This window comes from Poecilia latipinna, unplaced genomic scaffold, assembly GCF_001443285.1.
Source record: "Poecilia latipinna isolate Pla-1442-1.1 unplaced genomic scaffold, P_latipinna-1.0 Scaffold313, whole genome shotgun sequence".
NCBI classification, from domain to species: Eukaryota; Metazoa; Chordata; class Actinopteri; order Cyprinodontiformes; family Poeciliidae; genus Poecilia; species Poecilia latipinna.
In genome coordinates this window covers 356045-370554 of record NW_015112929.1, presented here as the reverse complement: position 1 = coordinate 370554, position 14510 = coordinate 356045, and the positions used below count along the sequence as shown (strand labels likewise).

The 14510-nt window shown below is 43.9% G+C and overlaps 1 long non-coding RNA gene across 1 annotated transcript in view; it reads right to left on the bottom strand.

The window, feature by feature from the left end:
* Window positions 1-13105: 13105 nt before the first annotated feature.
* The window catches only part of LOC106948925 (uncharacterized), a 37132-nt gene continuing 35727 nt past the window's right edge, over window positions 13106-14510 (bottom strand). The window contains exon 3 of the long non-coding RNA XR_001425285.1: window positions 13106-13329. This is a non-coding gene — a long non-coding RNA (uncharacterized LOC106948925). The remainder of the gene's footprint in view (window positions 13330-14510) is intronic.

The following is a 14510-nucleotide window of genomic DNA, read 5'->3' as shown; positions in this document are numbered from 1 at the left end:
ATATTGCTATTGTTTGACCCAAATAACTCGCCAAATGCGGATCTCAGGCAGAGGAGAGTGAACTTGGCTGCTGCTGAGTGCAGCACAACCCGGTCACTGACAAACTGCTCCTTGTCCCTGTGTCCTCTGACACAGTCAGGACACATGTTTACCCAGAGGACCACAGTCATCCTGCAGGTGAAACAATAGCTTTGTTGCGAGAATAAGCATGTGTTTTTGTGTGTGCGACAAACACGGCCCTGCTTGGGAAACCTGTGCTGGAGACTTAGTCAGTCTCCCAGGGCTTTCTGAGATGACAGCGGAACGGATGGCAGTGAACTTGAGACAAGTTCACAACGTTAGAGAGGAGGCAGAGCAGGGCAGCACAGCTTCCTTGTGTGCAGAAGGTGTGTGTGAGCGTAATGAGGATGCAACTCGGAGAACATCGCCATATGTGCGGCGTGTCGAGCTGCAGCGAGGAGCACCCACTGAGATGAAAATGTGCATGCACGTCTCCCCTAGCCTGCCCTCCCTTTCCCCCTCTCGCCATGCGTACGCAGCAAGGACCCCACTCATGCTGTCCGCTGAGTGCCTGATGAAAAAGCAAAAACGACAAAAGGGGTCCACATGGCTAAAGGCGAGAAAACGCACATTTGTTAAACAAAGGACTTAATAGGGGTTTCTCAGACACATTAGTAGGGGTTCACCTCGCTGTATGCGTCACCGGACGTGCTGCTATTTTCACTATCTGTAACCAAAAGGGGTGGAGGAAGGGGATCTAAAGGGGGGGGGGGGGATGTGCCTACAGCTGCCACATCCACACAGGCATGATGGTTTGCAGAGGGCAGAGAATGCATCTGAATACATTTGCATAGCGATGGTGGCATGTTGACAGAAGTGCTGCTGAGAACGCTTTGAGCTCATCTCTGTCCTCAAAAAAGTAAAGGAACGGCTGTAAGGAGGCTGCGCTGGAGGGGACGGCTGCTAAGAGCGCAGAAACCGTCACTTTTACTTCAGAAGAGTCAGGAGAGACGGCGCGCCTTTTCTGCTCCGTAGGAGGCTCAGTCACAATGGGCCTTCCTTATGGTAAAAATAGAAATAAAGTGTATGAACTGCAAACACATTCATAGTAAAAAAACAAACAAACAAAAAACAAAACAAAACAAAAAAGAACTATGAGTCCTGAAGCAAAATGTTGTGGCATGATGGTAAAAGCAAAAACAGCAAAACTGAATATGCATGAAGAAATGTCTTCATGCACAGATTCTTATAGTACGTATATTTATGTGTGCAGAAACAGTAAAGCCTTCAGATTTCAATCTGGGCGTCGCTTACTCATCAATAAGCTCCGGTCTCTGATTTCATTGTAGCTCCGGCTGCAAGTTTAGGGAAGGTGTTCCTCCTGTCCTCATGGAAAGCATTTCAACGGTTTTCTTACAGGACTGCCTCATATTTAACTGTTTCCGGTGCAGAACTGCTGCGTCTTGAACGCCGAAGAAAAACATCCTCACAACCTGATGCTGCCAAAAAAAAAAAAAAAAATGCCCATGTTCAGGGCGGTGTGTAGTTTTAGTTTTTCACGGCACATAACATTTTGGATGCAGGCTCAAAAGTTCAATTTTAATCTAATCTCAGCAGAACAGCTCCTTTCACATATTATCCGTCTCCTGAATTATTTGTGGAAAACTACAAATGTTCATTTTAATGTTTTTGTTTCAGCAGTAAGAAATACTTTTGTCCTTTTGCTACCCTTCCATAAATGCCAGATAAAACAGTCTAAATATAAAAGAATGTCACATAAAAAAAAAAAAAGTTTTACATTCTGTACTCATAAAAAAAAAAAAAAAAAAACATTTAAAAAGATTTTAATCAAATGTAAACCTGAGCACAGCCCTGGGTGAGGAGGAGGTTTTTCCTCGTGGAGAAAGTCACTTTAATTTTGAAAAGCAAAACAGGAAGGCAGCAGAAGGAGCGCCGCGATAAACCTCTTGCAGATATAGTCAGCTAACGAAACCATCCTGTCAGATCATTGCCTGAGGAGAGCAGGAGGGGGAAGGAGAGACGGCAAGAAGGGGAAGAGAGCAAAACAGGGGTGAAAAGGGTCAGCAGGGAGGAAGGCTAAACCCCAGAAGCAAGCAAAAGATTGTGTGTGTAGTGCATTTATATTTTAGCATGCGTGTGTGTGTGAGTGTGTGGGTGTGCATGTGTGTCAACCCCAGCTGGGCAGACATTTACTTGACATGCTGATAGGGATTTAAGCAGTGGGTGGGTGGTGTATCTGACCAAGGTGAGTGAATGAGCAGAGAAGGGGAGCCTGTGGGGATCGGAGGATGATAGGAGGAGGGGGCGGTGGTGGAGGAAGCAGGAGTGTTAGGGATTTTTTCTCCTTTTTTTAAATTTTTTTTTATTTGGACCAGAGGGGCTCACAAAACTGCTGTTTCTAAGCTTGATTTCAGAGCGAGTTGAGACGATTAGAAGACGGGGGCAGAAACGTGCGGGGAAACGGGGACGAGGTAGGTGGGTTTGTGTAGAGGGGAAACCCCTCCAGGCTGTCCAGGAGAAGGGGGACTGGTCTATTGAGGTGATGAGGGAAAGAGGGTCCTTCATTCAGACGCTCTAATGAAGCATAAGTCCATGGCGGCGAATGAAAGCGGGCAACTGCTGCGCGTGTTAGCTTGGTGCCTGAGCTCCTCTACGTGTCTCTCCTCTGTTTCCCTTCCTCGCTTTTCCAAAACCCCGTCGTTCTCCTCTCCTCCCCTCGAGCGGAGCGGGGCGTCCCTCCTCTTAAAGGGCTGTTGATTCTCAAACGCAACGTGCGTAGTGAGCGTCAACTCTCAGACTCAGCTGCTGAGCGATTTGATGGAAGAACCAACCAGATTTCACCTAAAAGGAGCCACCGAGTGATTTTATTAAGACTATGTGAGAAACAACAAACCCTATCAGTGATCTGAATTGTAAATTCAGATCACTGATCACATGGACAAAACAAAACAGACCGATCACTGAACTGAAGAGAACCTGAGCACAAAAACCCTCAACACCAACAACTATGAAGCAGAGAAAATAGATATTTGAATCGCTCTGATCAGAATTTTGCGACAGATTTCCAATCTGAGGGTTTTTATAAAGCTTTTACCTGGAACTCTCTTCAACAACGCTAATACAGGAGCATATAAAAACAGTTTGAAACACCTTTTACTACCCCCATGCTATAGGGGGGAAGTCAATATTTGTAGTAGGAGCAGGGTTGCAATATCACACAAAGTGTGTAAGGAAGAAAAGTCACTCTAGAAGAGAGTTTGCGATTATTTCCAAAGACAAAATGATTACCTGAGTTACTGGTTAGCATAGTTAGTGATACCGATATTTTATTAGTGATAACAATCTGATAAAATACCGTTAAATCGGAGAATTTCAAAAGATTGATGACATTTGAAAAGCTGAGATTGAAAGGATAAGACAAAGCAGCCTTCCTGGTATCACACAGCCTAAACCACAGATACGTCTCAACATGTGGTAGAAAATAATTTCCTTTCAATGAGTTGCATTTCTCTGCTTCCTCTAGGTTTATTTTGAAACACCTCATTGTTACAAAATCACTTAGTGACAATAACTCTCTTCCGCACTGAAGAGAGTTATTGTCAATGTGACTTGGTAACTCGCGCTTATGCATAGTGGATTTACAGACTAGGTAAAAACAAACAGTTTTTGTAGTTTCCAGTGGTCACCAGATTGTGAAATTCACCCTGGAGGAGCTGAACCTCCTGAGGAAAGTGAAACAATCACTTGAAACCAGCCTCACGACCTTCTGCAGGACCGTGGTTGACGGTGTGTTGACGCAACGCATTTAAATGTGGTGTTCCTTGTGTGACATGGCAGACAAGAGGAAAATGTGGGGCGATGAGAAGGTCACTGGAGTATCTCTGCCCTCTTTCCATGACATGTCTTAGAGGCGCAGAAGGAGTTTTGAAGTGCCGCCCTTCAGGCGAGCAGCAACTCACCAAAATGAGAAGCAGAATTATCAAAGTCCAAAAAAAAAAAAAAAAACAGCCTCGCCCTCTAAATGTTCAACTTCACATTTTCAATCTTAACTTGGACCCATTTCATTTATCTCTGGTTTCTGTTTTCTAACTGTTTAATTATTTTTTTCCCGCTACTATGTTTTAAATCCCAGAGAATCCCTGTCTTATTTTGTTGTCTGCAAATTAGCATGCGATGAAATGCCAATAAATCGATTTAAAAAAATCATTTTTTTTTTCAAATCAAAGATCCAGTCAAAGCATTGAAAAGTGATGCATGTAATGAAAGAGCTACATGTCTGACGGAGGCGTGCACAGCCGATGGACCCTGAGCCGACATGCTAAATTACAGAAGGCAGCAGACTGAGACAAACAGGAGGGGCTGTCAAAGCGTCTGACTTGGTTTGACCGTGTTCGGTTCGGTTTGGGGGAGGTGGGATGTGTTTGACCGTGGGCTCGACCGGGCTCAGGCTGAGGGGACTGGTTTCTGGGACGATTTGGCCCTTTGGCCGACTGGAGACTGGCCAAAGGGCTGACTGAAGGGGGCTTGGATTCCCCTCTTTACCTCCCCACTCTGCTCATCCCCGGAGCGAGGCAATAAGAAGCAGCTTATAAAATAAGCAAACACAGAGGCAGCTTTCAGACAAGCCAAACAGTGAGCGGCAGACTGACACCGCACGCCGCTCTACGCCGCGACGACGACCCCCTTTGCCCCCTCCCCCTCTAACCTTGACCCTTGAGGTCCTTCTTAACCTATTTCTGAATGGAAGCTGGTGCAGCTGGGTGTCTAGCTGTGAACTAATCACAACCCCCTCCCTCGCCGTGGAGCTTGTTCCCACGCCTCCTCTGACCGAAGCGCTGTCTCTTCATTTGAATTGCCGGGCTTTAATATTTATGTGGCCGCCTGTCTCTGAGAAAAAAAAAACAAAAAAACACCATAGTGAGCGGTTTAAAATAAAAATAATTTTTCTTTTCGATTAAAATTTGGAGGCTTTTTTTTTTTTCTTTCTCTTTGCTTATTCTAACATGGCAACGTTCCTTTCTGGTTTGTGCCTCAGCTTCCATCTGCCAGTCTCTCTCCATGGCCCCCAATAATCTATTCAGCCTGAGCACACAAGCGCGCCGTATAATGTACACGCAACAATGTGAGCGTGAAGGCTCATGCACGTCATCCGGCGGGGGGTTCAAACCCCGCCACCACCTTCACATTTTCATTACGACCGAGTCCCGGGTCCGTGTCGCACAGCAGCATGGCCTTTTGCTTGGCGAGCAGGCGGTTTAATCACACATACGGCACTACTCCATTTTCATTTCCTTTTCATACAGCCTCCATTCCACTCCAGCTTCATAATTCTCCCCCCTCGGAGCTGTCTGGCCCATCTGAGTGTTTGCAGCCTGTTGGAATGACATAATCAGTGACTTGGATAAATGCCTGACTGTTTTTCCCTGAGTCTATAATCAGACTTGGGGGCTCGGCGTTGGAGCTGCGAGGAAAGCGCGGCAGCCAACACTTGATTCGGGAATTACTTCCTAAGATGGGTAGTTTCACCTAAAGAATGTGCTCAAGCACCAGTGAAATGAAATGGGTTTGGTCTACTATGCATCATGTTGGTGGTGCTAACCCCTATATATATATATATATATATATATATATATATATATATATATATATATATATATATATATATATATATAAAGTGATATTATCCAAAAATAAAGCTTAACATCACGGCATAGAGACACAAATGTAAATGATATTGAATGATATCGGATCATTTTTTACTGAGTAAAAAAAAAAAAAAAAAATTTTATCTGAATTTTAACTTTTACCCTCTTCACTGTAAAAGTTGCTACAGTTAAAAGAACAGTCATAGACGACCATGTTGGTTAAAGGAATGCGTTTTACAGATTCATACAAAGCAGCCCTCATCCACATCACCCCCACACAAAACCACAATATGCAGTAGATGTGTGCATAATGATGAGGGGAATAATATTGTCACAGCCCTTCCCTTAAAGGCAATAAAAAACGCTGTGAGAGAATAACAGGGCTGCTGTCTACTTTATAAAGAAATACCTGAGAGCATAAAACGTGGCACGGATGTACAGTCATATCAGTAAATTTGAATACTGTAGAAAAGGTAATGCATTTAATTAAATCAATTCACTAATTGCCCTTTTTCACTAGTGCCCACTCAGGTCAGCTTGAAACGGATTATACAGCTACGTGGTACCAGTAGGTACCGGTACCAATCCCTTTCCCAGTGCCTACTCAGCTGGGATTCCAAGCATGCCATGTCGGACTGAAAACGTGATGTCAGAAGACTGTTGGTCACTGATTGGCTGAGGAGCTGAATCATTGGTTGCCATTTCAACAATTCGATCATCCTTTTCTACAACCTCACAACAGTTACAGGAGGTCTAAAGGTGAGAGTCTGTATTTTAAAGATGTTACACAAAGAGGCCGCTGAAATAAGATGCTAATTATTTTCTTTTGTAATTATTTTGTCTGTTTAATATGCCAACTTGTTTCTGTGAGTGATATTGCAACGAAGGACAGGCCCTAGCAGAGTCACGACTTTAATCTCATTGAGAGTCTGAGGAGAGAGTCTAAAAACTAGGAGGACGAGAAAGAAGTGTTTCAACCATAAAGACTCATAAATAAAGATAAACTGCTAAAACACAAGACTTCAATGCCCTTAAAGATATTTTACACCAATTATAAATCATTCCAGACATGCCACTTTCAACAAAATGTCAACTTAAAACAGATCAATTATTTTTCTAAGCTTCTACTCTATTTTATTCTTTTATTACCTTGTGGGAGATGCCTATCCCATCTTCTATTAGAAACAAACTATAATATAAAACAATAATGCTAATCTAAATCTCCCAGGGATGTGCTGTAATATGAGCAGAATTGATGCAAAAATGTACTTTTTTTAACACGCGAATCTGACTCTGTGGGATTTGAGTGAAAAAAAAAAAAAAAACTAGATCCCTTTGGTCTCACCAGTGGGAAGAGAGATGTGCGAAACAGCCCAGGATGAATTGAGTGATGGCTGTAAATGCTTTCAGCAACTATTACTTCAGAGTGTGCACCACACTCAATCAATACCTAAGCAAATAAAAAGCAAAGGGGCAGACAGAATGAGAAAAGGTGCAGTGGACTGGATGACAATAACGCGCACAAATGAACACCCAACACTCAAGTCGATCTGTGAAAAATATGCTTCAATATTCTTGGTTTTACACAACCCAAGAAAACCTCCCGACTGTTTGTGGCTCGGTAGCATTCAGGCGCTTTCCTCTTGAGCGTGAGGGTTTACGTTTTAAAACAGAAACACATAAATCATGTCACGGTGAAGAGATTTAGCAGAAGATAAACATTAGCAATGATAGCAACTTAAAAAAGGTGATGAGACCCAAAATTAACAGCGTGGGACGCTTCTAGCAAGGATTTCAATCTGCAAGTTCCAAACTCCGACCGCCAAATATCCACCGTACATTCAAGGTCCTGAGACGTTGTCCACGTAATCCAAGGTGTGTTTGTCCTGCGCATGATCCGTGTATTGAATTATGAATAACTGCAGTAGCGCAGTCACACACACACACACACACACACACACACACACACACACACACATGGCCACTGTCATTAGCGTAAAAGCTTTCAGCAGGGCTCGGTGTTTGGGAGGCCCTCCTCCCTGCGTGTAAGTGTGAACAGGCAGGTGGATGAGTGAGAGCATGTGTTCATGCAGCTTGCATGTATGTGGTGATTCCTGGCATGTATGAGATTTTCATGACAAGCTAAGCTAAACTATAAATAGTGATGTTTCGTGGTGTTTACAGGATTTCAGTCAAAAATGTGTGATGGAACTGCTTTTAATAAAATAATAATAATAATAAAAACAATTGTTTTTATTGGTCCTCAAGCAAAATAACTATTTAGTCACCACACTTGTATGAAAAAACAATCTTACTTTTATTTAACACATGTAAGAAGAAGACACATTTTGAATAAATCTAAAGTGCCCAGAATACTGAAAATTTTTTGTTATTTTTCTCTTTCCAGGACGACAGAAGCAGAACAAGAGGATACTAGCTGATTAATTATTTGGGCCGCCCGCCTGCGTTTGGCTGCTTAACCCACAGCCACGTGCCGCTTATCAGCTGAAGTGTTCAAACTGTGTGAAATGAAAAAGAGGGATGAGCGCCACTTCTTCTCATTTTCACACCGTCACTGCCTGCGTTTATCGCAACCGGAAATGTTTCCTAAGAGACGCAAGCTCAAGTGAGCGTAGTGGCGTTTGTTCAGACATCTGACAGACAGTGTGCAGCAACAGTGGGGGGCTGGGGGCGGGGGGCGGGAACGGACCACGGAGCCAGTCAGAACTCTGGTAACTTTCTTTGGCGTCTCATCAATGGGCTTTAAACGTAGAAACGGCATGAAGAAGCATTTGAGCAAACAGTTTGACGTGGAAAGTGCAGCTTTGAACACATACAAAAGGTTGAATGAAGCCCTTTAACATCGAGACCAACATATTTACCGTTTGTCCATGCCATCTCAGAAATTCTGCCAACCGGCTGGCAATTAGTGATCGATCACATTTAGTAAACTTTTAATGTGCCAAACTTCCTTATTCCTTCTGTTTCATCCTTACCCACGGTTAATTATAACGTGTTGATTCTACACATCCCCTCCTTCCTCACCCCGACAAAGCAACACAGAGGACTTGAAGCCTCTCCAGGCTGACACACATTAGTTTAGTGTTGGCTCTTATTCTCCAACCAGCTCGGATGAAGCTCAGCTTAATTTGTGTCAGTGTGGGCTTATTAGACGGAGAAACTTGATTGAAGCGGCTCCGGTTCTGATAGAGGAGGCGATAAGAGGAATGAGCAGTCTACTTGAGCGCAGGTACCCGACAGCTGATAAGGGAAATCTACAGCCTAGTTTACAAGAATTTTTTTTTATTGTGGTCATGCTTAAAAAAAAGCATGACCACAAAGCATATTTGGATTGGAGTTGGAAAGAAAATACGTGCTCTTCAACAGTCGTAGATCTCGTAAGGACTGTTTGAATGATTCTCTCAAAATCGCATGCGCTAATTGTAATCGCTAACGCCTAGCTATAGCATACAAAGAAATGCAAGCTCAAGAGATAATGAAAGAAAGAAAAAAAGGATTACGTTTTAAGTGATCGAAAAAGTATGCTTCTTCTTTGTGTGAATTTGAAGCTAGCCTACTTCAGGCTAAGAGCAGATGCCAAACAGCAGGCCTTCAGCGTGGATGAGTAGCCGGGATTCAGGACCTAGACAATTCCCCAAATCAGCCCTTTGCACTAATTAGCAGTGACAGGTGAAAGCAGCCAGAGATTCCACAATGGAGCAGACAAATGCATAAACACACTCAACCATAAGCCACAGAGACACCCATACAAACATAAACACACATATGTCAAGGCGCAGCGGCTGCTGCGGAGGATCTACGAGAGCGGCTAACGCCACGTTAAAACCCATTAAGCACCAAGACATCCCCTGCTCCACGTACGCAGCCCGGATCCTGCTTCCCCTGCACTGATACCGCTGATCCCCCCACCCCACTCCGTGCTTTGACAAGGCGTAATAAAGCCTGTATGAAGTGCCGCATTGTGTGGGGAGAACACAATGTTGCATGCTGAGTGCTGTGAGAAGGGCGTACACCGGTGGGTCCCACGGCGCTGCATAGCACCGGGGCCTATAGCAAGGAGTGCCGAGCATGCTAATGAGGTCATTATGTTATGCCTCACCCTCTGCTTCTGCTTCTCCTTTACAGTGTGGGCTTTTTGCCTGTCACAGGAGGCAGGGCACCCTTGTGATGCAGCCAACCACAGATGTCACATATGGCACAATGAGGAGACACAGGAGCGTAGTCTCAGACGGAGGCGAGGTGCTGCTGCGTTTTTCAAGCTAGCATCCAAAGCGCTGGAGCAGCATCGGTGATTTGCATGCACAATAAGGTGAGCTTAAAGGGGGAAAAAAAAAAAAAATATCAAAAGCAGAGTAACAACATTCATTTGCTAATTGTTCCCGCTGTGTATTCAATCAGCAATCGGCCAGGGTTGCGTTTTCTTTCATTCCTTTCTACGCTCCCGCCATTATTTACAGCCGAGGGGGAGGGGTTAAGTATCTCGCACATGCAAAAAGCAATTACAAGATATTTGCATAGCCGTTAACAATCACGGGGCAGATGGCAAACAGCGGGCATTAGAAAAGGCGAGCGAGCGCCATCTTGGCTCGGGGAGACAGCAGCTGGCAGACAAGAAATCGGCCATTTTGTAAGCATGGGCCGCTGCCAGGCTGAGGCGTAGCGAGGCGCCAGGCTCTATCTGTGTGCCAGGAGATTGGCAGGAGAGGGGGAAATCGAGCTTTCATATCCTCCCTGGTACACGCAACCAGAACAAGCTCCTCCGACAGGCTGTGTGACAGCGCGATCATAGCCCAGGGCTCACTGAGGAGATCAGCTACAACACGAGGTGTCTGCTTTAACTTTAAATAGACACATTCCCCTTTAGGCAGGAATAATATTCCCTAATAACACACCCGGAAAGGAGCTAAACATTCATTTCTGTTCACAGCGTTCCTACGCGGTTCACACTTCCATACTTTTCCTGGCTTGCATTTCAGTGTGCTGGACATTCAAGTGCAAAACGTTGACTTAGTTGGGTTTTGTTAATTGTATTTTCCACAAGTAGTGAAAAAAAAACACAAGGAATCATGTTGGCTCTCAGTTCAGCAGAGTGGTAAAGTGAACTGATTTTAAAAAGCTATAACTTGGCTGGACTTGATTATCCTACTCTAAGTTTAGGTAATGCTTTTATTCTGTGTGGTAATGTAAAAAGAGAGCAGCGCAAAGCTTGTCTTAAATATAAAAGGAGCCAATTTAACCCTAGAAAACTTTACTTACAGTTTTATTAAATACGTTTTACTGACGCCTCTGGACCTTTCCTTAAAAACACGTATTAGATTGTTTGCTTGTTGTACGCGTTGTGGTGATTGCCAACTTTGCCTAAAAATCCAAGATGGCTACTATGTACCTTTTATTACAGTACAAAGCCTTTTTTTTGTGAATATGTTACAGGAAGTACAATGGTAAAAATATTTTTTTTAAAGAAAGGAAATATTTAATAGTCATACAAAAAAATAATAACCTAAATAACATTCAATACTTTTACTGGACTTTTTCTGGAGTGGACATAGGATAAAAAATATAAATAATTGTTATTTTTTAATTATCTAGTAATAGTCATACCTTGAATAGTAACTCAGATATCTTTAAATCCTGAAGACGTACGGATCACTTATATCTTAGTTGCAGTGGTAAGTGTATCATGTTTAGTGAATTTCCAGGATTAAATTGTTCTTCAGCTACAAAGATAACACCAATAATAAAGTTAGAGCTTAATTTGAATAAATAAGATTATGTTTATGACTACTGCAAATTGGCAACATGGAAAAGTAGCAATATCACTAAATTATATACATGCACTGCTAAAATTTTTTTTATAAAATCTACAGTCGAAATTAGAGTTTTCTAAACATTATTTTACGCGTCACGTTTTAAATCGTCGAGAACCATTTCAAAACCCGGATCTGAGAGGCCTAAAAAGTGGTGAGACAGACGTCATGTCGCTGCGTTTCAACAACAAATGCGTAAATCAAAATAAAACTCTCTTCATAATTTTAAAAAATGTACATTTTACCTCTTTTATAAATAAGAATTATGTCTCCAATCTCAATTATATATACTTTTTACTGCCTGTAGAGACCAGGAAAATTATTTTTGCCAGACGTTTCGATACAGTGTAGAAACCCTGTGTACAATTATGCCATAAAAGGATACATCAAACTTATACTCACCGCAAATGTCAATCTGAAGAGAATATCTCCAGGTTTTTTTGGGGAAAAACCTCAATCCGGTCCTCAAGCATGTACAGCACAAACTCTAGAAGTGGAAGTTTAGTGAGGATGCGTCTTCCAGGTGCCAGGTGAAGGCGTTTCTCTGCTTTTGCTTTCCTACGCTGAGTAAGAACTTGGCTTTGCATATGCGGAGGAGGAACCAGTCTGTCAAACTAGTGTCCTTTTCACTTGAGCCCTCATTCAATTAGCAGTCATTCACCTGTGCTGTCACTGGATCCGTTCTGCACAGCAGTAAGTGGACTTCAGGTACAATCCACCCCCCGTTCACCCCAAGACACACACACACACGCACACACACACACACACACACACAGTGAGAGAAAGAGGTATGAAAGCCTGAACCCGCCTTTCTCTCTTCCACCTCACGGATCAATACTGCACTGCCATATCCTCTGAAGGGAGCTGCTGTTGTGCGGGTAAGAAAATCTAAGGCGAAAAGACAGCTTCTGCCTGATACAGTAGATGAGAGGAAAAAGTTCAAATTGTCCTTTCATCCGGCCTCATGAGATCTTAGGAATACCGCGCGCTATACGTGCTTGGAAACAGTGCTGAGCCGCGACGTCCTCCGTAGCATCCTCATTCAGAAAAGGTAAAGGTGGAATGACTAATTGGAGCGTGGGAGCCGGAAGGAAAGGGACCCCGACGTCACGGCTCGCTCTTCAGCCGCTTCCTTGTGTGTGTGTGTGTGTCTTTGGCAAAGTTTTATCAAGCGGAGTTGGAAAACCTCCAGCTGAACCACACACAAGGATAGTTTCTGTCTCTTTTCATTTTACTTTCCTGCGCACAAGTGTGCATGTTCTGGCAAACACACTGTGATTAGGGCAGCTGCAAGGTGAGGGCCTTGGCCCTGGCCGGTGCTGGAACTCCAGGAGAGAGACAGAAGGAGAGTTGGTAGATAGGAGCTAGGAGTGGTGGTGGTAGTGGTGGTGGTTGGTCCCTGGGCTCTGAGGCCTGCAGGCGGTGTTGGGCAACCTCTGCTCGCCTCTCTCCTCGGTATTGATTTCTGCTGCTCCGCGCTGCTCTGCTCTGCCGAGGAGACTCCTAGCCGGCGGGAACGAGAGCTCGGCTCACCCGGCTCACCTGCCTCTTTCCTGGCCTAGCCTGCCCACTTCGCTGCAGCTTTTGGCTGGCCCCCTGTTGGGTCTTCGGAACCCCAGTACAGAGCAACTTGGCCCACAAGAGGAAGTAGACAGAAAGCCCATGGCGATCCGCAGCTGCGTTCACCTGCTCTGGGTTCACCCGCTTCGAACAACCTCCTCAAACTGCTTCCATCCTCCTCTTCTTCCATAATTCCACCCACTCTGGCTTCTCTTTTCCCTCCTCCACCACCTCCTCCTCCTCCTCTTCTTCTTCTTCTTCTTCTTCTTCTCAAGCTGCACACAAACAAGCACAGACAGTGATGGAAAAGGAAACAAGTTAATCTCAACTTTCAGGATATTTCTTTCCCTCGCTCTAAGTGTCAGTTCTGGTCTTTGATCAGCAACAAGTCAAGGGTGAGGATTTTGGCATCTTCTCCCAGCTGGTAATATGAACCTGCTAACCTTAGAGGGTGGAAACTGCAGAGAGTTAAGTGTGTATGGCAGTAACATATTGCCTGCCAACGTACTCTCAGCCATTAGAGTCGATGTGCTGCAGATAGCAGAATACAGCGAGAGTGGGCCCATTATAAAAATCACTACTGCATCAATCGAACACATTAAAAGTGTGGTATTTACAGGAAAAGCGTTTCTTCAACAGCCACAGTCTTTTGCTCTCTTTCTGGACCACAGGCTAAAAGGTTAAATACTGCCCTGCAAAAGTGAGGAATTTGCTTACATTGCAAACAAAAACTTCAGCATATTTTGGGGAGATTTTGTTGCATAATTGTCCACATAATTCCGAGATCACTTTAAAAAAATAGAGTTCAGCTTACTGTGATTTAATCTCAGTACAGTTACGAATATTGACGCACCATCAGAATCAAGGAGACCAAGGGACACAGCAGACGAGGCTGTGAAGAAGTCTAAAGCAGGGTCAGCACGCGGCCTTTTGCGTAAACTGACAGGCCAGACAAGGAGAGCATTAAAGATGCATCTGCGAGGCCCCTGGTAGCTGTGGAGGAATTTCGGAGTTTGACAGCTCAGTTGGAAAAACCACGAGCTCCACAAATGTGTCCTCTCTTTCTAAGCTGTTGCTAAAGACGTGAAAAGTCATGATTGCCTCGGGTCACGCAAAGGACACAGCAAGCAAGAGGAAGAAGGTGCTCTGGTCAGATGAGACCAAAACTAAATGTTTTTTAATCTATCAGCTCGAAGCTCAGAATGTATGGTAAGCCTTAGTTTTTTTTTTTGTTTTTTTTTTCATAGTCGCTCTCTACAGTTTAACTGAATTTGGGATACTTTGCAACAACTGAATGGCTAAAACTTTCAGTTGTTCAGTTGGGGGAGACAAACCCCCAAAAAGACTTACAGCTGTCATTCCAGCAAAAGTTAGTCCACGAAGCTACTTGCTAAATACAAATGCTTGCCACTTTCGTCCATCTATTATCTATACCCGCTTGTCCTTGCATGAATGT